Below are 25,223 nucleotides of genomic sequence, written 5' to 3' on the forward strand. Positions count from 1 at the left end.
TCGTATTATATATCAATTTGCAGCGATTACGATCTTTCGATCTAATTAAAATTACCTGACCGAGAAGCGTTCGAAAGTGTCACACAGTAAAGTGTGTATAAATGGATCCAATCTTTTCAGTTTATCCTTTTATTCGAAATTAATTCAACTTCAAGACACTTTGAATCTTTGAATCGATGTATATTCTTCATCTTTGCTTCTTACGATCTTTGCGGCCTTGCACATTGAATATTTTGCACTTTTGCACTTTGCATATATTTTGCATCTTTACATGTATATATAGTATCGTGGACGAGGGGCCTCGGGGGTGTCGTGCGAATTATAAACAAGCGGTTGCTGAGTTGATATGTCTGTATGAGTTGTATGAGTTGAGAAATCAGAGAGTGCGAATTGCATCCTAATAGTTGTCTTAATTATAATACGTTATTGTGATTAGTTCATGTTAAATAACCATCGTTTCTTCTTTAATCAACATCTGTGTAATCCATTCATTGTAAATAAACTAATTGTAGTACAAAGATACTACGTGCATAATTCAATAAACCAATATAAAACAAAAACATTATTTGTATATATATTATATTATATTATATATATATTAACAATATATATATTTATTTATTTATTTCGTTTAAAGTTTCTTTCGTTTCATAAGGTGATTATAGATGAATAATAATTTTATATTATTTTATTGAATTAGGTACGATCCATTTCGTTCTATTTCTATTATTACGTTCGTACATAATTCAATAAAAAAATAAATTCAAAAAAACATTGTGCGTCTATTATTTCCTTATAAAACGAAAGAAACGTTATAACCTACTATATACATTATATTATATATATACTTCTTATCGTATTTCGCATCCTTGGATTTTCGCATTTTTGCATACATCGGACCCTCGTATTTTGCGTTTTGGCATCTCTCGCGCCTTTACCTCGTGACATTCGGTGATTTCGAAAGAAAGCGAGTACGAGTTTCACGGTAATCAATCGGTTAGGCGCTGAGCGCGGAGACCGACTTTTTGTCGCGGGAGCAAATCGGCGCCGACTTTCACGACATTTACGATCGCAATTAGCCGGTTGATACTCGTGCATTCGAAAGTCACGACAGGGAATCGACAACTGACGCGACGCTGACTTTTTCGCCGCCTTAATGACACCGCCTCAACAGCTCGAGCCTGTCGAGGTGCGAAAAGAAGCGGAGCAAACACCTGCGCCAGTCGCCGTTTGATTTCTGACAATTTATCCAAGGCTGATTTCGAACGGTGACAAGAAATCCGTGTTTATTCGCCGTGAGAACACGTTTCGCGACTCTACCTGTAAATTCGTTGCAATTAGAACCGGATGCAGAAGTTTTTACGACTTTCTGCGCTCTTGCGCTGGATCGCCCGTACAGACGCTCGTGTTATTCCGCTTTCGTTCTCGCAGGAAAGCGAGCGACGAGACGAATATACTTCGAGCAAAAAACGCACGACTCAACATCATTCTGCGCGTAGAACGCTAGTATAAAAGACTGACTTACCGATGCTTCGAACAAATGAAATGAATTTCAAACTTTCCTCTTCCGTCCATCGCTGCAGTTTCGCTTCGAATGCCGCGTATTCCGACGAACAAGATCTCGAGCGCCGCGTATCGAATTTTCTACGCCAATTTCCAAACACGTTTCTCTGAATTAGCTGCAACCTTCTTCGACCGAGAGCTCCATTCACCGAGCAGAGCACACCTGGCCGAAGGAAATCGAAGTCGCGATCACGGTGCGTGAAGAACGTTTCGGTGAGCGAACAACCTCCCCCTGTGCGTGTGTGCGTTGTTTCGCGATAACGCTCCCCTGGATAGTGTCCAGAAGGAGGATCCAGAATCGTGGGAAACCTGCCGTTAAGTACGCGTGTCAATGGCCCTCTGAAAGGCCGAAACGCTCGGCCACGCGTGCACCGACACGTGCTTGCCCCCGTTTTCAACGCCGCGTGCCTAATGTCCGCGTGCAAACAGGGATGGAAAAGAGTAAACGGGGTGGTGACTGCGCCCGGACTACTTTTGTGGGAATTGTTCGGCGCCGGATTCCCATCGACACTGTCACCGTCGACTTTTCTGGACTGTGACCATGAAACGAAGTCGACGAGGGAGATGAATCGACGTGGAAAGTCGCATCGTTCTTCCGATGCTTCATCTTTTGGAATTTTTATTTTACGCATTTATTAAAATCGTAATACATGTCGAAAATATTCTGCTGCTTACGATATTTAGTAAATAAAACGATTATCTATCTATGTTCCATTTCTTAACACTTTGATTGCCACGCCGAGATCACACGTTTCGCTCGGAACGTCCAGTGTTTTAACACAGTGCACCGTTAGATGCAAGATTTATTCTCATTTCTTTTTATCGATGTTCTAATAAAAATATGCAAATTCAGTAATAGATGTAACATGAGAATTAACAACCACCAAAACCCACTAGTTACTCAATTACTTGATTACTCAATTACTAAAAAGACATTACCCTCTAGATTTAAACATTAGATTCAGCTAGAACCAAACATACGATGATCATTTATTATTCACGTTATAGTACCACGCCAGAATAATTTACTTATAATTCTCAATGAGAATTGATTGTAAACTACTTCCAAATAGAAAAATAATGTTCTAATAAAAATATTTAATTGTTCAATGGGGCGCTTTTTATTTCAAAGTATCTTCTCTTTGTCGGTTATATTCAAAATACCCTGTCAATTTTCGTTCAATTTTTACGATTGTAAGAAGTTGAAGCGCTCCGGTCACCAATGACCACAGGAGAAACCGTATAACCAACGTGGCAGTCAAAGTGTGAAACTACATTCGCAAAAATATGAATTCACATGGATATTCACAGTCTGGTTATGATATTACGTTGTCCCAGAAGCTCCTTTCGTTTTATTTTATTTTATTAAATTACGCACGATCCATTCTGTTCTATTACTACAATTCTATTATGATTATCATTATTTCTCTATAAAACGAGAGAAACTTTTGGGACAATATTTTGGATATTTCGTATAATCTCGAATACCGTTTGCACTGTGCAACATTTTTCACACGTAGCGTTCGATTTCCGATTCGGCGAGCAATCGCCGAACGACGATGCTCGTTTAGATCGACCATCCACGAAGCGTCTCCTCGTACAAGCGTAAGCGTAGTCTGTTAAACGCGACGATACGTCTACGTGGAGTCTACGAAGCGCGTAATGACGTACGTTTTGTCTCGCTATTAAAATAGTATTCGAACGACGAGCAACACGCTTTCATCGTCACGTTCGCTCATAGCTGCAACGTGCACCACGCTACCGACGATGTTAACGTCAGCGAACGCGAGGAAAAGGCGTAGCGACGAAAACGTTTCGCTGTAATTTCGTGGACAGCTGCCTATTACTTCGCGATGATCGCTGCATGCGAGCGTACTGTTAACGTGGACGCGTCTGCCTCTAAAGTAAAGGGACGCTTCGCTGCTTTCTATTTTACTAAATTTGACTAAAACGTTCGCTCGTTTGATCGAAACGCATCTTAAACGTAGATTCAGAGTTTGGTGTTCAAACATGGCCAGCGGTTTAGTCAAATAGGCAAGCGGAGCCGAATTTGCGCTGCGTTCGCTTCGCAGGATCACCGCCGATGAAACGAGGACCAGAACGACGTATTCCGATGAATCATCGAAAGCGAAACGGTGTAAATTCGGCTTCGCACGCTACTTGGCTAAACTACTGCACGCGCGTCTGTGTCAGGTTTATTCGCGATTGATCGGTTATCGATGGATCTCGTGGCGGCTATCGAAAAGGTCAGGGCTGACGTGTGCCGCGCGCTCGGAACGGGCGTGGCGCTCACGACTGGCGGATTAAATCGTGATCCGTGCCGGGGCCACGACCCGTTCGTGTAAAAGCAATCGCCTTCGTGCGTCCATCGGTCCGGCATTATAAATGGATAGTCGCGAAGAAGGAAATTAAAGCGGCGCGGACATGCCACGGACGAGCCAGCTATCTCCCTCGGCCATCTATAATTTCTCGAAAGCAATTGTTCGATGGTTTCTCTATTGAGCAAGTAGACCTCGTTTCGTGACTGATTTTTAGCAGAAACGATCGGTGTACCGTTGCTACGGCGATAGAGGCGAATTTATCGACTGCTTCTGTTAACGGATTCTCTTGGCTTTTCAGACGTAAAAACATATTTTCCATGGTTTTATATTATTCCGTTATTTGCTTATTTTCTATCTCGCTCCTCGCTACTCTCGACGAGTAGAAACGCTCCTCACGTTTGCAAAGAAATTTTCGTACAAAATTCTGAAGGAAAATATCTCAATATCTCGGTAACGGCTTCTTCGTATCTGACAAAATTTTTAACAACGGTTGCAAGCGATCGTGATCGTCAGAAAAATACTTAAATATCAGGAATACGTAATAGAACACGAAGAGGAACAATACGGCGACAGACCACGTTTTTTAAATTAAACACACAATTTTGAAATTATACAGTCGCTTCTACGTTAATCGATTCTGCTGTTAAAAACGTTCCTCTATATGTTCGCAGTATTAACATGTATTTTGGAAACATTTCAAAAGCGATCGCCTGTTAAATAGTTTTGTACAATTTATCGATTCATTGTATATCAAACTGTCCAATTATACGCGCCACGCTATATCAAAATAAGAAAAATCAAGCAAACCTCTCGTGTTCTCTATGCGCACTTCGGATAGCCAGGTTTCTTTAAAATGCGTGCAACTATCGTTGCGACGATGTCGCGCGTGCTTTATGGCCTTTGCACGATACTGGAAATAAATCGTGCGAGTAATCGCGCCAGTATTTCACCCACCACAATTACGATATTATCTAAATTGCGAAAGGGAAGAGGTCGAGAAGAGAGGGCAAGCCGCACCCTCGCGAATCTCCGGCAGAGCCACGAAACTGTCAAAAATCTCATTACCCCGAGCAACCTATCGAACGAATCAAAAATCGCTCACGCCAGTCGTGAACGACCGAAAATTGCAACCGCGATTGCATCGTCGATGTTGCGCTTTCTGGCCGACCCTCGGCAACACGAAAGCAAACAGACGAAAAGGGGTAAAAGAAATACGAGAGAAGGAAGAGGCAACGTCGAAACGAAGACGAAGAGAGGAGAGACGGGCAATTTTCTCTACGTGTAATTTCACCTGTTGCGAGCATCCGGCGCGAATCCGATCGCTCGGCTCGATTTGTAAAGGTAACGAGCCGTCTCGAATAATCTCGCTCCATTATCGCCGGCTACCGATTGGACACTCGATTCGACCCCGTTGCGAATTCCAACTATGTATGCTGCTCTGTGATCCCTCTTCCAATACCTCTCGCTACTTCAAAAACCTTGGTATTTCACAATGCGACTCGAAACTTGGAATTCTCCATTAAAATCGATCGAATGGCAGGAGTTTTTTCTTTTTTTTTTTTTTTTTTTTTTGTTTGTAGGATTTTAAGTAAAATAGGCAGATGGTAGACGTTGTTCTATCGTCGAGTGTCGCGAATCATCGAATATAATGGAAAGGAAGAAAATATGCGAACGTGGGAAGAATTTTTCTAATTCTATAGCGACGCTTTCGATAAACGGACGAAACTGGTTAAATGGACGTTTTCACATTGCTCAACCAGTTAGCTGTTTTTGACGAGTATAATCGTCGCGAAGGAACGACGATATTTTGCGTTCGGACGAGCCCCGTAAGTAATAAAATTCAAAAATAAACCATTTCGTTGCAACTTAACTCCGTGTTATAACAACCAGACATACTTCTTGCTCGACGAGTATACTCGTCGTCGCTTACTCTTCCTCGCACCTTTTACGTACACGCTTTTCAAAGTGTTCGCTAACTGGTCGAACCTCAGTGCCATAGCACTCGATCGACATTGCTTTCATCGATTTTCGTTATCTTTATCGACTGTTCTATTAACTGAGCTGGCAAATAAGCAACCGGAATAAGAAGCAGCGAGACTCGCTGAATATATCGACGTTACCTACTTTGGTTAAACGTACGACAGTTTCTACGGTAAATAAAATTCCGAATGGCAGCGATAAACTTGAATTAGAATACTCGTATCGAAGTTTCGTTCATCGAGCAGCTATAATTCTCCAGACGATGTTCCATAATAATTACGCTGAACCAGGATAATGTTGTACGAAGTTAGGTAGATTATTCTGAAGATCGGCTTTCGAGATGTGGAGAAACTGGATGGAACTGGGAGGAATTCTCGAGGACAATTAGTATCATCGAAGAGGAAGGAAAGAAGAAGGGAAAGAGAGACGCCGAAGGCGGGTAACATCTTGCAGACGGCGGTCGATTAGTCACCCGATACAGGTGAGGCCGGTCGAGACCGGAAACATCGCTTTATCGACCGAATTGTAACGAACAAGACCTCGCTCGTCGTCGATTTCCTCTCACCAAGTCGGTCGCAACTTCCTACCCCCTTTCTGTATTGTCTCGATCATCTTTAAACTTTCGGTCAATCGTCGCATCCTACTCAATGTCTTTTCCTCGTTTGGGCGAGAAAACTACCATACGCGGAGTTTGATGCACTGCATGAGATACGTTTGGTCGTGTAGCTCCGAAAGCACGTTTCCTGCTCTTAGATGTTTTCTTAGATTTCTTAGATTTTATCTGGAATTTTTCTTTAAATCCACGTGATTGTGAAATATCAAATACTTTCTATCCATCGTAGGGTCGATCTATTTGGTCGATTATGTTTATTTATTATTTTTACCATTTACTTTTACCACGCGTAAGAATTAGCCCAATTCGTTGCTAGTCACGTAATTATTCTTATCTATTAACGGAAATTGAGAATAGGGGAGTTTACATAAAGTTAGACGAGCAAAAGAAATAACGAACGTACGATTTCTATGAAATTTTGACAGTTTCACCTAGTCCGATAAGGTTAGCCTTAACTTTATCACACCTTGCCTACTGTGTTTACATTTACTTAAGTACATTTACTTAAACGTACAGAGACGCGAGCAGACCAGGCACAACTCATCGGGATTTCTCAATCGATACAAATGCTTCGCGCTATTTGAAAACAATGGAAAGCGGACTTACGCCACATCCGAAACAAACGACGCACCTATCGTCCGCTTTAAAACCCAATACCAACAGGTAAACGAACATATCCAAAAATCCAACCGACCGCGTCTTTCATCTTTTTAATCCCGCGCCACGGTGAGATCGCAACGCGCCATCGCTTTAATCCACGGTGAAAGGGTTAATATGAAAAAAAGTTGGTACGCACACTATCGTAGAATTGGAAATATCGGCCCACGAGCCGCCGGCCCACTGTTCTCGGGAGGAAGTGTGCACACCTCGGGCGTTGTTTGTCAAATAAAACGAGCACGATAAAGACCGGCCCAAGTTTTCGAAGGGAGTCACTCTGGCCAGTCGGTCAAACTATTGTCCAAAGTGCGAACGAGTCGGAACGTTACCAATGGACAAAATTAACTCGTTCTACTGGCACGATCGCGGCACGGTCCGTACACGTGCAGCCCCGGGGCCTCACGGGGGAAATTATTGATTATTAAACTGGGGCCCGGCGCGGCAACTATCCTGAAACGTTATAACCGAGACTCGTTGCTCGTCGAGAATTGGTCGATTTAAATCCTGTCGGATCGCTGGAGAAAAATTTCCAAGGATCGTACCAGCGTTCTTCGAACGAAAGACCAGGAACGGGGTGGAAACCTTGGTTAACGCGTTGTCCGCCACGATTATCGTCGATGAACGTCTTACGTCACGTTACGAAGTTTTCGTAGAATGGTTAAAAGGGGGTGAATTTCGTGAAAAATTTCCCACGATGCGTACGATTTAGAAATAATATTCGGATAATTTTTAATTTCAATATTTTAACCCTTAGACTGCGAGCGATTTTACGGTAGCCTCAAACTGTAAACGTGGGTCTTTCGGTAGGTAAAAGAACGTTTTAAAAGATTTAAAAAAGTCGCGTGACATTTTCAAACGATGTAAATTCAGGTCATCGTGAAACTTTTGCCAGAGGAATTTTTTTAGACGGAGGAGAAAAAGGTTTTCCAACTACTACTTTGAGAGAAAATCAACCCATCGAAGTAGTCCTTTACAGGGTTAATTATGGGTTAATTATGAAATAACAAAGTTTCTTTTTTTGCCTCTAGCGTCTTTCGAAAAGTTCCTGTTCTAATTCGACGAACGTTTCTCGAATGCGAAGATCGCGACTGGAAACTATGGCGAGTTACATTTATCGTCTTTTATAGAAGAACAATTTCAATATATCGTCAGCCAACTCTAGTTCGATCTTTCCATTTCATCTCTCAATTTGAGCCTCGCATCCTCGAATTTCTACCGAATAATTCCTTCCTTCGACCATCTCGTAATAAAACGCTTCTTTCTAGCGACCAAGCGATACAAACGAGAAACGAAGCCAACAAAGAAGGAAATTTAACCACGGCAAGTGCAAGATACATCGACGCTACTATCGTCCTCTAAACGGATATCGTTATGAATAATTATAACGTAGGAAAACCATGTCGTGTAGGAAACCATATGACAACGTGTAACGTTAAATCGAGAGAAAACAAATCTAACCGCTTTCTCCCGTCGATCACAAGCTGCACAGCTCGATAGGAAAAAGGAAGACCAAGCCGAAAAGCGGTAAAGAGAATGAAAAAAAGGATAAATCACGCGTGACGTGAAAACGATGAAAGTTTTTCCACGCGAAAAGCGAAAGGTTTAACGTGGTCGCATGAAAGGCGTGGCCGATTCGTTCGAAGGGCATTCGGTGGAATAAAACGACGGAATAAAGTCGCGCGTCGATCGGGAAGCAATCGTATCCGCGTAACAGAATATGGCCGAGGTCGAGGAGAAAGAAAATCTTGCGGTGGCTGCGTAAGTCTGGCCTTATTGTGTGTATCGGATGTCCAGAAGTTCCACGACGTCCATAGGACCGTTCTGCTTTCTTTTCGTCCGAAAGGAACCGTATATAGTCTTCTGCTCCCTCGTGTACCCTTTTTATCGTCCCTCTCATCCCCCTCTCGGTCGTGGAATCGGTTTAGAAGTCGCTGCTGTTTAAAGGACCTCTCGAGAAGAGGAAGAAGAAGAAGAAGAAGAAACAGGACAATAAGGAAAGTACTTCCGCTGAACGTTCTTCGACGAAGGCTACTTTCCAAAGTTTAGACGTCTTCTCGTCGTACGTATCTGTCTTGCCACTTGAAGAGCCCTCCCTTTGAAGGCTTTGAAGGATCCAAAGCATAGCTGGCTTTTGGCCAAAAGATCCGACAAACAGACGGAAGAAGCATTCGGCGCCGCGTTCGTCGCAGATGCTCCGTCGTGTATCGAGCCACTTGACTTCTGGAAGACGTCTTTCGCGTTCGTACGTCAGCGAAACGTTGCTGTATGATCGACAGTTCAAACGAAACTCTCATAGCATCGACATTGATATCGCCGGTTTATATAATAACGCAATATTTGCCGGGCTATAGATCGCTCGGTTTGAATTAGATTAAAGTTTTCTAGCTTTCATTTCTATTTGTATTATGTATGTTCCTAGAAGTCGCTTGTAGAGCGCATTATTTCAAATACAGAAAATTAATCGGCTAGCTGTCTTCCACGAGTATGCACGTCACGAAGAAATGACGATATTTTGCGTTACAACGAGTATACTCGTCGTGTGTAAAAGGTGCTCACAATTTGCTTTTACAATTGCAATTTACTAATCACAGTTAGTTGAAGCAATAATATCAAACGATAAAACAGTCGTTTCGTTGCAACTTGATTCTATAGTATAACGGTCACACGTAGTCCGTGTTTGACGAGTATACTCGTCATCGCTCAATTTTTGCCGCGCATTTTAGGTACACGGTTTTCGAAGAGATCGCAACAGCCAACTGGTTAAGCAAACTATAATTATGTTAATTGAAATTATATCGTACTTTTAATATCACCGAGAACCGGACGATACCGATCGATGGTTACACTGGAAAGCGGTAATTTCTTCTCGCAGATTGCGGTAGGATTTATAAACGAAGATTATAATTTAATTCGAACGAATACGGCAAACGCAGTGAAATCTGCAAATGACAGGATATCCACTGCCTTTGAGACGCTCAGCTTTCGCCGTAACCTACGCGACAGACGCAAAAACTTTCGTCAACCGTTTAAGATTCGGAAATTGCCGCTGCAACTTGAAAGAGCAGGTGCTCGGACAAGTTTCACGACTCGTAACCCGAGTTGGTCGGCGCGGCTCGTAAGCCGCTGTCGAAAACGATAGAAGAGCTTTGAGGAGACTGGTCGGCCCAGAATCATCTTTGGCAACTTAGTTGGCAAAGACAGCAAACTCCGCCGCCCCTGCAGCTTCTAAACGTCGAGATATATCGCGGTGCTTACGCGCGAGACGTGGCGAACAGACGAACGACCGGTAAATCGAATACAAATCGTCTCATCGATATTCCAATGGAAAGCTGTACAGCTCGATCATTTTATGTAGTTTATTTTTTGTTTCGCGTTAATCGATGAGAAACATTCATCACTCGACTAAAGCGTTATGGAACTGAAGCAATTTGACATGCTGGCCAGGCAAACGACGATAAACCATTACCATACGAAGAGTATGCTCTGATATTTAAATCGTATTTATTGGACGGATTTATTATTGGCGAAAGAAAAATCCAGGCTTCGTATTCAAAAGCTTGTCGCTATGGATATTAACGGACTAATGAATTTGTAGCACGTTTCAAAAAGTCATTTGATCTCGAGTTGACGTTGTGTTATTGGTTTACTGAAAATTACGTGAAAGCAGAGCTGCTTCGTACAGTAACGCGTATATTAGTTTCCTTTGAAATAAATAAACTTGGTGTATAAATAAAAAATAAGCTTAAAAGACACGCTTTTAAAATATATTAGATCGTGGCAAAAGTTTCTCTCGTTTTATAAGCAAATAATAGATGCGCGACGTGTTTCGTTTTATATTATTTTATTGAATTATAATCGTTTTTTTTTTTCTATTGAAATATCTTCCATAATTCGATAAAATTGTATAAACCAAAAAAAGATGTTACGCATCTGTTATTTCCTCGCGAAACGAAAGAAACTTTTGCCACAATCTAATAGAAAATCGTTTAAAATATAATATCGTTGCTTGGCATCGATAGTAGCACGGTTTGCTGTTCCAGTACACCCGATAAATTTTCAAACTCGATCTTCCCGTGAACTAACCCGAGAATGAAAAATTGTTATTCTACAATATATTTTTCTCTTATTTTTCTACAAGGAATCTTCCTACTTTTACACGTTATTCCACCTGTATAAATGTACACAAGATACGCAAACTTCGTCACCTATTTATTCCCTGGGTAGAACAAATTTTTCCTCCCGTAGAATCTACTCCTTTATTTGTCTTCATAAAAATATGAAGCTCATATCCACGGTGCACTGATAAGCAACTCCGTACAGAGTTGAAACGAGACGACCGCCGGTGAAAATTGCGGCAGAAGCAAGCGAAGGAATCGTGAAGGGAGGGAACGCAATTATCGGAGAGTCGCGCGAGGCCACGTACACACGTGAGCACAGACGAAACGTTCCGTGGAACTCTTTTGTTCCACTTTCGAGTGTATCAAGTTATATTGTGTACCGGCAAGCATCGTGCCGGATGTAGCAATGAGCGGCGCGGCGAGAGTCAACGAGCCATTTCCGGGGCCTCTCGCTGCAGAATATTACATTGATAACAGAAATTGCCTTCCAAGTGTGCCCGGCTTGTCCAAGACGTTGTCCTCGAGGAGACGACGCGCGACAGACAGAAACGCGAGTTCGATATTCGCGTCTCGACCGATCTTCCATCGATACGTGCTTCGAAACTAGTAGTAGCCTACTCTATGAGGCTACAGCTTGTGTGTTTTATAGCGATCTTCTTTGCTGTCGAAGATGTTAATTAGCCATCATCGATAAGACAGTTAGACGAGCATAGGATCGGATATGCGTCACGCAAAAACGAGACTCGTGCCTTGAAAACGTCGATGGCATACGATCAGCCACCAGGTAATGTACGTAATGAAAGAAGGATTCCTCTGGGATCAATCGATACCAGCGTTGATAAGTGTTGACGTTATTAGATGTACGAAGAGAGGAACGCGTGGATAAATTGTAAAGTAGAAAATATATTTTAATACAGAAGTGTAAGTACAAGTAGGAATATAATTTGAGCTGGCCCAGATCCGCACGCTAGCAGCGTTACCCTATAACTGAAAGCCTCGAAGCCATCGTCGCCTGTCTACTGTTTATGATCTGCCTTCGTCCCAGTCTTTTGTCTATACGCTGTGGATGGCTTCGGTGCTTGAGAAAATTAAAAAGACCAGACGTAAAGTTTTCTTAGAAGTGGTGACCACTTCAACAATGAGAAATCGAAATTGGTGAAATTTGTAAGCATCGCTCTTATTTAATTACGGATCTACCTCAATATCAGTTATTCTACCAATATTAACCATGTTATAGAACTCCATTCATGCAAATCCATCGGTGAACAAGCAGCGCATGCATAATTACGGTAGAACTCCGTGTACCTGAACCCGTCGAGAGACGAGCAGTCTGTCTAATCCTAAGTTCGTACAATAACATGCCTGTAACTTTTCACCCGTGAAATGGGAAGCCGCGTCCGAATAAGCGAGTTCCATCAGCAAGAGTTGACGTCAAAATCGAACATTAACCAAAATCTTGCAATAAACGAACTTCCATCTACCATATACACTGCCTCGTCTACGATCTTCGTTTAGGTAAATGGACGTTTGCTGTAGCAGATTTTAACCGGAGACCCGAATCTTCCCAAGTCACGAACGAATCTTGAAATCTCAAGGTCCCGAGACTCGCGACGACCAAAAGATAAACAGCTCGACGTACGTACGTCTGCGAGACCTAAGTGTACGCGGTTCCGAGAAACGAAATCCGTCGATTGAATCTCGCGAATTCATCGAGCACCATGTCGCCCGTCCCTTCCACCGATATTCAATGGAATCATTCATGCGAGGACGCGTATACGCTGGCTCTTCGTCTGTCTTTGGAGATCCGAGAGCGGGGTAAAAAGCGCTCGAGTATATCCGGCAGGGAACAGCGATCGGACAACGCCACTCCACCTTATCGAGGATTCGAGGAACTTTTTATCACTGGCCCGCCGCCAGGACGCTGCCCTTGCGCCTTCTTTCGTTTCAAACGTTGACGAATATCGCTGCCTAGGATCACGACAGGGCTTTTACAGAGAAATAGAAAATTCGATAAGAAGATAAGAAAGGATGGCGGTCGTTGTTGACATTGGATATAAATTGCAGTAATTGTTGATATTAGGAACAGTAATTTTTGGTACGTAGCTCTTTAAATGTAGCACTAAATATTCGGAATATTCGAAACCAATTTCTACGATAGTTTGAAATATCCGATTTGAAAATAATGATTTTTCTTTTTTAATATCGTGTCTTAGCGTTCCGAAGAATCGATATATGTAAAAAAAAAAAGAAATATTTGGATACGTTTAAACAAATAATGCTTGATCTTCGTACGTCTGCGTGTTCTACAGAAAGCAAATCGCGTCGAGTTATGTCTTCCTCGAGATCATCCAGCTACTATATTAAAACATTTTTCGTTAGAATCGATTAAAGAGATATGAAAATAAACAAGTATATGGGATCGTCAGTATGCGGATATTTATGCAATTTCTTCGAACTTAAATAGAGATTTGTGTTGCCCATTGAATATTATGATTTAAGCGTCTCAATATCTTTCCCAACGAGCAAAACGTGCCACGATTATTCACCAATAATGTCGTTACTTAATCTAAAGCCTCTTGAGGATCGTAGATTGGTCGTTGATTTGTGTTTGCTACATGAAATAATTAATGCCCGTACAAACAGCTCGCCTACTCTTGCATTGATTAATTCTAATGCACCACTTGAGTCCATAAGAAAATCGTTGCTATTTCAATACTATACTTGTCCAAGTATTTCCATTTAGATCCTCTAAATCGTATTTGCCCTCTGGCTCTCCTCGTCCTTTCTCTAACCGCGTAAATCTTTTCTTCAATGTTGCCTCTTTCAAGCGAACAGTCCATCAGGCAGGTTATATTTATCTTAAATTTACAGTGAAAATTCGGCTCCAGCTCTTTCATTTATTATATTCCCGGAAACTATGAGGTTGTCCGAAATGTTTCTTTCGTTTTATAAGGAAATAATAGACGCACAATGTTTTCTCTTTTATATTAGTTTATCGAATTATGCAGGAACGTAATAATAGAAATAGAAGGAAATGGATCATACTTAATTCGATAAAATAATATAAAACAGATTGTAATTGTTGTTCATCTATTATCACCTTATGAAACGAAAGAAACTTTCCGGACAACCTAATACTTGTTGTAAATGCACGTATTCTAATATGCTCGCACCATATACAATCAAATGAATAAATATTTTGTACTTGATATACTTTTTATCTCTTTATATATTCTATGCATCCTATAAATCTTCGCGCTGTTAAATGTCCCATAAATTACAGTTTCTGTTACAATTACAAGCATCCATTAATATACGGCAGGAAAAACGAAACATTTTATAGCAATCACTCTGACTAACTTGATAGCTCTAGCGTTGACAGATGAAGCAAACCATACATTCGCTTACTATACAACAAGCTGCGTTATTTAGAAGGTAACGAAGAATTTCATTTCAAAGTCAGAAATCTAGAAACTTCAAGCTGCGTATGCGCTCTCTCTCTCTCTCCCTCTTTCTCTCTAAAAGTCATAGGAAAAACTCGACATTGTGGCGCAATTCCCTCGAACTCTGTTCGATGATTATGATAATAATGATAATAATTTAACACGTCCGACTCAAGGTTCAGCACGTTCCTCGATCAAGAAAAATAACGATGTTTAACGATTTCACGGTTGGAGTCCCGCGAGCGATTCGCCACCAAACGAGTGTACGGAAAGTTGGCTGACGTCGTTTCGATCTGCTCTAGCAGCCAGCCGAACGACTTCGCGGCTATTAACCGCACGCCGCACGTAAACCGGCAACCATTCGACGTTGATAGCGGCGCGATTTGTTTATGGAGCGAAAAGCGGTTTCGCAAACGCAACGCGAGTTGCGACACGGAACCGGGAAACCAATCTTTCCAGCGGCGAACGTCGAAGAAACGCGATCTTAGAAACGCGGTTTACGACCACTGCTAGGTACTTACGCGGCTAAGTTGTACTTGGATACGAGTCAGGTGGTTTCTCCATGTGTAAGTGTTAGCTTTTTCTTTTTCTTTCTTATTTTTCACCTTTTAACACGAGCTGACTGCAATTTTTACCTCTTGTCGCGTTTTACCCTCGTGACGCACGACGGTGGCTCGCGTTGCCAAATTTTGTCAAATCGTAGAAAAACGAGATAAATTAACGTAAGACTAACAAATTTTCAACAACGACGGTATACTGTGTCGGGGAAAAGCACGAGGGATAGCTGCGTGTAGTATCAAGAAAATTGGAAACAGCGAAACCATGGCACCGTTTGTTACGAAAAGACGAGAATTAGGAAAGAGACGACGGTGCAAAGTGTCGCTGCGTAGAAAATATTGCACTTGTCGCGCTATATTAGAAATTCCTTATCAGTCGTCAGAAATAACAATAATAATAATAATAAAATTCGTGTAATCTTTCTACGTAATCTCGAGCTTGGAAGAAGGGTCGTAAAAGTAGATACGAAGCCATAAATTTAACAGCCGATGAAAATTATGTAAACGTTGAAAAATGTGGTGGACGATAACGCTTCAAGAAACTGCTGGTTCGTAACATAAATTTGCCTTGTTTTTATCTTTCCTTGCGAATGGATAAAACAGGACAACTATACATATGTTACCTAATATAATTGCACGCGATTATTCTTCGCTCAGCTCACAGAGAGATAAGCAAAGAAATCGGACGAATGGGATCCAGCTGTTATTATCTGACATTCGGTCGACGTAAGAAGGAACGACGAAGCTCGTGCAAAGCCTAGAAGTCCTCGATAACTCGTCCCGACTTATCCAACGCGTAGTGCAACACGCATTGGACAAAATCGAAATAATCGTTGCACGATCCATGTTGATCTTCATTAGCAAATTACATTAGTTACACATTTAATTTTAAGTAATACGATAAATGAATTTTGTTCGTTAGAGCGAAAGTTTGTCAATTCCTATCAAATAGCGTTTGCTACGTCCTAAATACGAAGAATTTGAGCAAACGCGTGTATAATTTTAATTTCCAATTTAAATATTCTTTTCTTCCCTTAAGGGGGGGCTAAGGTTAATTCGTACAGAAATAAGGCATGTTTTTGTGAATTATTTGTGGCGACACAGTTAAAATCTCTTTATTAAAACCAATAGTACATTAAAGTATGACATTCGAAGAATATTGTATAAAATTTTCACGGAGAAATATTAAAAAATACGGCAATGGTAGCAATTATTCGGACGTGTCTCGGAAAAAAGTAGAATTGCTCATAACTTGCTGCTGGATCATCTGAAATCAAAAAATCAAAGTTCATTCGTTAGGTAACAGTTCTGCCCAGGTAAGGCTGGGAGGATTTTTCGAAATTTCAATTTTTCACTTTCTTGGAACACTTTGAATGGAAAATTACCCGCAAATTTTCGCAAAATTGGCAAATTTCCCTTCAAAGTGTTCCAAAAAAGTGAAAAATTGAAATTTCGAAAAACCCTCCCAGCGTTACCTGGGGAAAACTGTTACCTAACGAATGAACTTTGATTTTTTGATTTCAGATGATCCAGCACCAAGTTATCAGGGGCACCGCAATTCTACCTTTTTTCCTGCCATTGCCGTATTTTTTAATATTTCCCCATGAAAATTTTATACAATATTCTTCGAATGTCATACTTTAAGGTACTATTGGTTTTAATAAAGAGATTTTAACTGTGTCGTCACAAATAATTCACAAAGACATGTCTTATTTTGTACGAAATAACCTTAGCCCCTCCTTAAAGAAAGAAACTGGGAGATTCAAACCAGCTTGTAGTTTTCATTATAATTCTTCAGCGTGATTCTTTTCAGCTACAAATCTTTATTCTTTTAAATCCATTTGTAATTTCGACTTGATTAAACGGTGCATTTCCGACAATGTTTGTTGCGAGGACATTTTTTCAGTCGCCGAAAAGCTCTGTTCTTTGGAAAACGTCAGCGCAATGTCCGAAGAAACGGAAGGTAGGATAAACGATTTCTGCATGACACGTACGAGAAGATGGAAAGATATTTCCATCGGCATGGGCGCTATTTGTTTAAACGTCAGCGTGCATAGCTAGACGAAGAAACGAACTTGCGAGATATTTGAACCGAGCCCCAGAGCGGGTGAAACACTGACAAAGATTTCATAAACAGACCTCTACTCGCCTCGGATCTGCCGATATCGAGTTTCAGCAAATTATGCACACGCGTTCGTTGATTTTCCTCGCGAATCCTCGTTGAAACGGCCGACTGTTGCAACGCGACAACAAGCGCCGCGATTACCATGATCGATCGGTGCCGCGTTCCGCTCCACTTTTCCAACTATCCAACGAATTGGTTGCGCCATCGTCTCGTTGAACGGCGTTTTCACGCGCAACGGACACGTCCAAACGAATTCGTCGAGGCGGTTTAACAGAAAATAAATCAAAGGGTCGAGAAGAGCGGGCAGCGCTCGCGTGATCTTTGCGAAGGTAGAAAAAGGAGCAGTTCGAAGGGTATGGAAAAAGAAGCAAAGAAACGGGGGTAAAGAAGAGGAGGAAGAGAAGAGGAAGAAAGGAAAAGGAACGAAGGGAGGACGCATTGAAACGCGTCATTCGATCGCGGAGCCGGTATCAGGTGCAAACCAGTTTCGGTGCATACGGGAGGAGTGCACCGGCCACGAGTTTGCAAATGGCGACAAGCACTCGCGCCGTTTCTCAACAAGTGCGAGCCGCTCGGATCCGTTCGAGCGATGCTGCGTTTAGGCCAAACGAGCGTACGCCGCTTCTTCCCGCGCTTTGGCAAAATTAAAGCGCCAACGGTCGTTCTTTCGCCGTTTGGCGACTGTTGGTCGAATGGGACATCGAACGCATTCGAATGGTCCGTGAGAGTGCATTTGTAAATATAATCAGACGTCGTTACGAGTGCCAGCGCACACCGAACCGCGCATAATTACATATTGATGCTCCGTCTAATCTCTAAGAGCGTTCGTCGTGAATGAGCTCGTTCCTCGCTCCGTCTTTGTGTTCTTGCTCGTTTGGTCTGAACGCGTCTTGGCGGAACTCGTTGAGTACCGACAACGGAAGCAAATCTTCTGGAAATTTTCCAAAAGTTTAACCGATTTTCTTCAAGATTCAGATCTTTTTCCCTTCATTCAGAGTTTTTATGGAGAACGTTAGTTTCTTTCGAGACTCTTAGCCGGTTAACTGCGTTCGACGTGTATACACGTCATTTCGGAGCCATCGACGCGTATACTCGTCGTGTGAAATAAAAAAATTGGCGTTAAATTACGTTAAAAAATAAATAATTAGCATTTGCGAAAGATCGTAAAAGATATATAGGACGCGATAGAGCTGCGACACTGTCAATGTGTATCAGCATTAATTTTGACACGGTTACGCAACGATCGATTCGACTGGCCGCGAGGCTCACGGTCCGACGGACCAGCGTCATCCGAATCAATTGGCTACGATCAGGTCGGGTCAAATCGATTAAACGATCGATCGTCGGCCAGCCTTCTAAAACAATGCCACTGTACCGTAAGCCGTAGTATTCAACTTCGAAAACGTTCCTCGATTTAACCAGAAATTCGGCAAATCCGCGTTTGAAAACTAAAAACTGAAACCTAAATTTTCTATTACAAGTTTCTATGTATACGTCCGTCTGCGATTCGAGTCTATCGTTAAATTCTACAAAAGAGGATCTAGGAAAAAAAAAAGCGAAATTAACCAAAAGAAATCATATTTTCTAAATATACGTAGATATAAATCTACCCACCTATCAGTTGCAAATTCCATGGGGAAAAGAATATCGCAGAGAAAGAAGGCGAAATTTCTGAAAGTTGAGAATCAAATTTTCCACGTAGAACATCTACCTGCCCGAGCTTGTATATTCCATCAAAAGAGAAGCAAAGAGGATTTGTATCCCGGAAAAAGAGGACGAAATTTTCCAAAATTACGATCTAAATTTCCTAAACGCGTACAAATCCACTTGGCAAGCTCCGCGTTCTAAAAAGAACAACAAAATCTATCTCCGCGAAGAAAAGTGAAAATTAGCCAAAAATCAATACCACGTTTCCTATCTTCGCGTGTAGATCGGCCCGTCAAGTTCTAAATCAAAGTAAAGAAGACAAAATTTGCGAAAATCGAATGGCAGATTTCCTAAATACGAACGCAGCTGGAAAATTTGAAATTCCAAAGCAAAAGGAAGAAACGTAACGTCTGTCTGTCGACGAAACGTCGGCGGAGGTGCACCAGAGGCGCATTCCTATCGGACATTAGCATTTCTGCGACGCGTATCGAGTCGAGAGGCTGGTCGCGTGCAACCGGGAACAAAAGGCGACACTGGCGAGCGGCCAGCGGTGATCCTACGTGAACAATTCCCCACCCATCGTGCTCGTGTGCTTTATTCCAGTCGAGAAATAATATTCTCCTCGGGGACAGATTCCGGGAACGTCGTGAGATCACCGAATTCGTATCACGTAGACGTAGACGACGAAGGGGACGTCGTTCGTCGATACACCTGCCACCGGGCGACACGTAGTACGCGTTCCAACCTCGTAGTCATGTGCTCAACGTTCCACGTTTTCCGGCCCATTATGCCAGTTTCTCCACGAGGATTAAGGGAAAGTTGGAGCAACAGCGTGCTGAATATTCTTCCTTCCTTTCTTTCTTTCCTCGTCGTTTGGTCTTTTGCTTATTTCTATCGGCAAGACGGACGCATCTCGTTCTTCCTCTACGACCACAAGGTTTATTTCATACGGAACGACGTCGTGTTTTATTTCATAGAGAACGGCGCGAATTTTTATTCCGGACGAAACGAATAAAACTTTACGTTCCATTCGACGAAAACCAATCGAGGAATTGAGAAAACTCAATCCGTTGTTTCGTTTCCTTTTCGTACGCATAAAACACGGAAGAGAAGGCTGGCGTATATAAATGAAAATTCAAGCGCATTTCCGATCTTCCACTTTCCTAAACCTTATTCGTTAAACCCTGCGCCACCATCGCCGACAATTTTCATTCTCCACCGCGATAACGACTACCTAACTATCGATCTACGAACGATGCTAACACGCCCTATTTTTATATGGCGCCTGTGTGTTCAATTTACTGCCAACTTTTGCTTTCCAGGAACGTCGGTGCGGCCGAACGACGTACGAAAAAAGATGATTAACGATTACAAAAAAGCAACGATCAAGCACCGTGCAAGTTTCTCGAAACCAGCCGATTTCTCGATCTCCGCAAACTTTGTCACCGATCGTCCAAAAGATTCTCCTCCTGACAGAATGGCGCAACATCTCGCAACGACGCTCGACGTCTAATAAAAAGAGAATCGTTAACGGAGCGTCGGTGACCGAGCAGCGTGGACAGGAGAACGGCGGATCTCGATGAAGGAAGAAAAGGGGAGGTCCGGGCCGCGTCCCTAAACGCTTATTATGCGGCATTACTGGCAGCCCCCTGCCTATATGTATAATACTAAGTCACGCGAGCATTCACCGTTCCGAGGAACCTCGTGTCCAGGAGCGGAGCAAGTTTTTTTGCGGGTTCCGCCCGTAATTGCGGACACGCAGGATATCCCCGAGATCCTCGGCCTCCCCGAGCAACTCGAACACCAGAAGAACAGGCGTTCGATGCCTCGTCGGTTATGAAACGGTTGCATTACGGCAACTGTCCATGTACGTCGCGTCCTTGCTCGTTTACACGTTCTTCGCGTACTGGAATTTCATTATACGAGCAGTTCGCAGCGTTACACGGCGAAACTACGCTTTTTGTTATTTTTGCAACTTTAACACCGGAGCGTCTGTCTGCCTGATCGACGTTTGTACAATTTCGTTTTTTTAGTCTCTGTTTCGTCAAGACGATTCGACGGTTCGTGTAGTGATAAAAAGAGGTGTCTTTTTCTAGATAAAAGTAAGCGCGGTTTGCAGTGGGACCAACAGACCGGATAGCGAAAGCATTCGTGCGCTTATAGAAAGTTTTTATCAACATACCGTGCGTATGTAGACTGTACGTGAATGTATTCTGTCGTGTAAAACACTTTGAAATTTCTTAGGACTGTAACGGGATGCGAGAGGTTACGGGATACTTACGTCTAGCATAGGCTTCACAGAGATCAGCATAGCGTTCCAACAGTCAGTCGTTGCATCAAATTCGATATCTCGTACGAAATATGGAATAAAATGCAGAAGGGTGTAAAAGAATGCAAATAAAACGTACGCGAATTGAATGGCTGAATATAACGTTGAAATATAGAACGTTGAACGGTCTGAATTTTCAATTCTACAGAAGAAGAAAAAAAAAGAGAAAGAAAAGACTTTCAAAGTCTTGAATACCAAATACAACGAAGCTATTTAAATTTCAAATATTACAAAAGGTAAGCAGATGCTGAAAGGTAAAGTACCGCGAGTACAAGTCGCGAAATTTCTATATCTTTTAGACAGCTCGATAAACAAGGATTGCCGAGCCTCGAAGCCCACATTTTTCTTCTTCTTCTCTTCCCTTTTTCTTTTTTTCTTTCAAGATAAGAACCTCGGATAAATATTGAAACAACGATACCACGGATACTCCTTATCGAATGGTTTCTTTTCGAAGAATCGCGCACGAAGCATTTCGGCGTTTGCGCACACAGGCGGTCGCGAAGGTTTCGAAAGAACGTGGCCGCGTTATTTGAACGTGGCGATACACGTATCGATGTACAAACCGCGGTTAATGCCGGCTGAAACGCGATAAGACAACCTGAAATGCCGCACGCTCCTCGTCAACCGGCTCGCTGATCCTTTCACCGGCCACGAGCGGAATACCGAGATACGCTTCCACCTATAAATCACCGGTATCGTCGTTACCGATCTAAAATTCTATGGAGAGCCAGCAACAATGGACGAACGGCAACCGGACCACGGCCCGCTCGCGATACGTTTCGCGCGAGTGCGCTTGCTCGAAATTTGTCCGAACGTGGATCGGTTGAAAGGGAAGGCCCTTAAGCCCAGTTCCTGCCAACCCTACGTGGCAAACGACAAACCGAAATTACGCACGCGATCGATTATATGCCGATTTTCGTGTGTCTATACGATATTTAAATATATATAAATAAATATATACAAAAATATACATAGAATGCGTACAATATATAAAACTGAGTAGAATATCAAAAATAGAGTAATAATCGTCGTTACAATTTTTATTGCAATTAACACGCATCTATATTCGAATCTCGTGTCTTTAATTGCGCGTGCAAAAATGTCGCGTAGATATTTAACAACTTTATCTGCGATTCGTGCGGACGAACCGATGCCACACACGGTAGCGTAATCGATTAAAACATCCAACGATAAGAGCGCTCTCCTCGGTTAAAACGTTACATAGCATCTTCATTTCTGCAGATATATCGAAATATTATGTCAAAAGTGTCTTTCTTTTACAACGGCGCATCTTTATCATACAAACATGAAACTTAATCTGTCGAATGTCGTGATCTTTATTTTGATAGAAGAAAATGGATTATACGTAACTCGATAAAATAATGTAATATCGTAAACTATTATAATTAGTTTATTAATAATAAATGGATTAAACAGATGTTAATTAAACAGAAAACAATGGTTATTTAACATAAACTAATCGCAACGACGTATTATAATTCAGACAACTAGATAGATTCGACTCTCTCTCAACAACGCTAACAACAGTATCTCGACAACACAAGCACTCTCTGGCTTCTCAACTCATACTGCTGTTAATTCGTTCATATCCCTTAGCAACCCCTTGTCTTGATATCTTTTGTCTTAGCCCCAGCACGCACATGCTCCGCAACCGCTTGTTTATAATTTGCACGACAACCCCCAGGCCCCTCGTCCATGATACTGCAATAATGTAAAACGGAAAACACTGTACATCTATTATCTCCTTATAAAACGAAAGAAGCTTTTCTATCTAATATTTGAGGAACGCCGTGTTTCTTTTTTTAAATAAAGTATCGCGTAGTACGTCGAATAACAAACTGGACGAAGAAAAACGAAGATGGTACAAAGAAAACGATAAAAACTTTAGCTTTCTCCAATCTCGAGGGGATAAAGTATTTTTATTAAGAAAAACAGAAGAACGAATCATTGTGTGCAAGCGGAACATTGTAATCCCATAAGAAAACCATATATATATATATATATATATATATATACATGATACAGAAGAACGAACCACAGAAAGAAAATTCAATCCAACGCTTTTTGCTTAAAATGTCTTTCGCGCGAAACATTCGCGTGTATCGACCACGTGACAAATTGCGGAGATTTCTATAAGGAAGTTGATACACGGCGCCAGTGATCGGCAATCGGCAATGACTTAAGCGACTCCAAAGCAGGCTCGAGGAGGCAAAACCAAAGCGATTCTCGATGAAAGCGGTCGATGAAACGAGGTCGAGGCACGATGTCCCGGGGCGGATCGATGCTAGGGGATAAATCGATTTGGGACACGGACGCGGTTTAATCGATTCCGTTTCTGGTCGCGTATCCTTTGGTCGCGCGCAGCCTCGTCGAATTCCGATCACGCGGCCACGACCGCCACGCGTAAAAAAGCCTTTATGTGCGCGCCCAACCGCGGACAAACTTCACAAGAAGCCTACCACACCACGCGTCGTCCCACGAATTACAATTTACAATTCCCTGGCCACTTTGATGGTCGAACTGACGAGATTCGAAATGTCCATGAAAAAGCCTCGGAAAAATATTTCAACACTCGTAGGAACATTTCACGCATACATTACGCGTGTTACACGAGACACGTTGGAATTTCGTTAACGTTGCTCGTTCAGCGAACTATGGGGAAAAGTTCAAACCGATCGGAAAATTTGTATAGAAATTCAAAGACGTTTGTCGCGAGTTAATATAGCCGAACGACGAATTATTCGTTAAGTTAGTAAGCCAGAATATTCAACGAGATCGTCTTTGGTGGTAATTATACGTTTAAAGCTGCTGTTCGTGCCGTGTGGGTCTCGTAATTTGCGTACACATTTTCAGATCGGTTGCACATTTTACCAGCACGCTCGCGATACTCGTACGATTTTAAGAAATTTCATACAGCACACGCGATATACTTGTAACGATTTCGTGTGATAAGCGATCGGGTATCTTTGTAAATCACTGTACAAGTAGACCACGAAGAAATTTGAGAATGAAAAAATGCACAAATTACACGTAACACACGAAAGTATAACGTGAAAATCCGAAGGATAGTTGTTGATCTATTTAATATACGAAAGAAATCCGTGCTCGAGATCGGATAAAAATATCACAAGTCAACGCATTTAGAGGAAATTTAAGCGGAAGAAATGCACAGAATACACATAATACACGAAACTAAGCATATCCGAGGGATAGTTCTCTATCTGTTTAATATACGAAACGAAGCCGTGCTCGTGATCTAGCGCTTCAGTTGCGTTCGCAAAAATATAAATTTACGTAAATAGAACGTAGATGTTAATGGATCCGCAAGAAATCTAAGGCAACGTAAATGCACCGAACGCACGCGATATACGAAACTGCAGAACCAGCTATCCAACGCATACCGTATTCGTTATATCCAACGAATCGGTCGAATCTTTCGTTGAAATCTGTCGCTTTAGTTACGTTCGTAAAGGCGTGACTACATAAACATCCGCGGTCCACTCGTAAGCGCTGGAACAGACACAGCTATTACTGCGCGCGTTTGAAAATTCCATGGAACTCGAAAGAAACCAAATTACACGGTAGTCCGACTGCCAGACACTCGTAAGTCCCACTCGAGGCACTCGAAGGTCTTGCAGAGAGCAACGCGGCGAAACGGAAGCTAAGCTGAATTAAAGAAGCTACGCGTAAAAATTGTTCGGCTCGACAACGTGAAAACGGGTTCGTTAACATATTCGTTTCGAGCGTGGCAAATGGGATCGGTGGACGAGCGCGTCCGTTCCGCGGCGTAAATCGCGCGAAATATCGACTCGTCGAATCGTCGAACAGCGGCGAATCGTAAAAACACGC

At 42.2% G+C, this 25,223-nt stretch overlaps 1 protein-coding gene and 1 pseudogene across 1 annotated transcript in view; one reads left to right on the forward strand and one right to left on the reverse strand.

Annotated features, from left to right (window-relative positions):
* LOC126918046 (uncharacterized) overlaps positions 1 to 17,013 on the forward strand; it is a 254,831-nt pseudogene extending 237,818 nt beyond the window's left edge.
* The window catches only part of LOC126918052 (fringe glycosyltransferase), a 118,760-nt gene that overhangs the window by 72,698 nt on the left and 20,839 nt on the right, over positions 1 to 25,223 (reverse strand). The gene's annotated exons all lie outside the window — the stretch shown is intronic.

The sequence above is a fragment of the Bombus affinis genome, chromosome 6 (genome assembly GCF_024516045.1).
Source record: "Bombus affinis isolate iyBomAffi1 chromosome 6, iyBomAffi1.2, whole genome shotgun sequence".
Taxonomy (NCBI): domain Eukaryota; kingdom Metazoa; phylum Arthropoda; class Insecta; order Hymenoptera; family Apidae; genus Bombus; species Bombus affinis.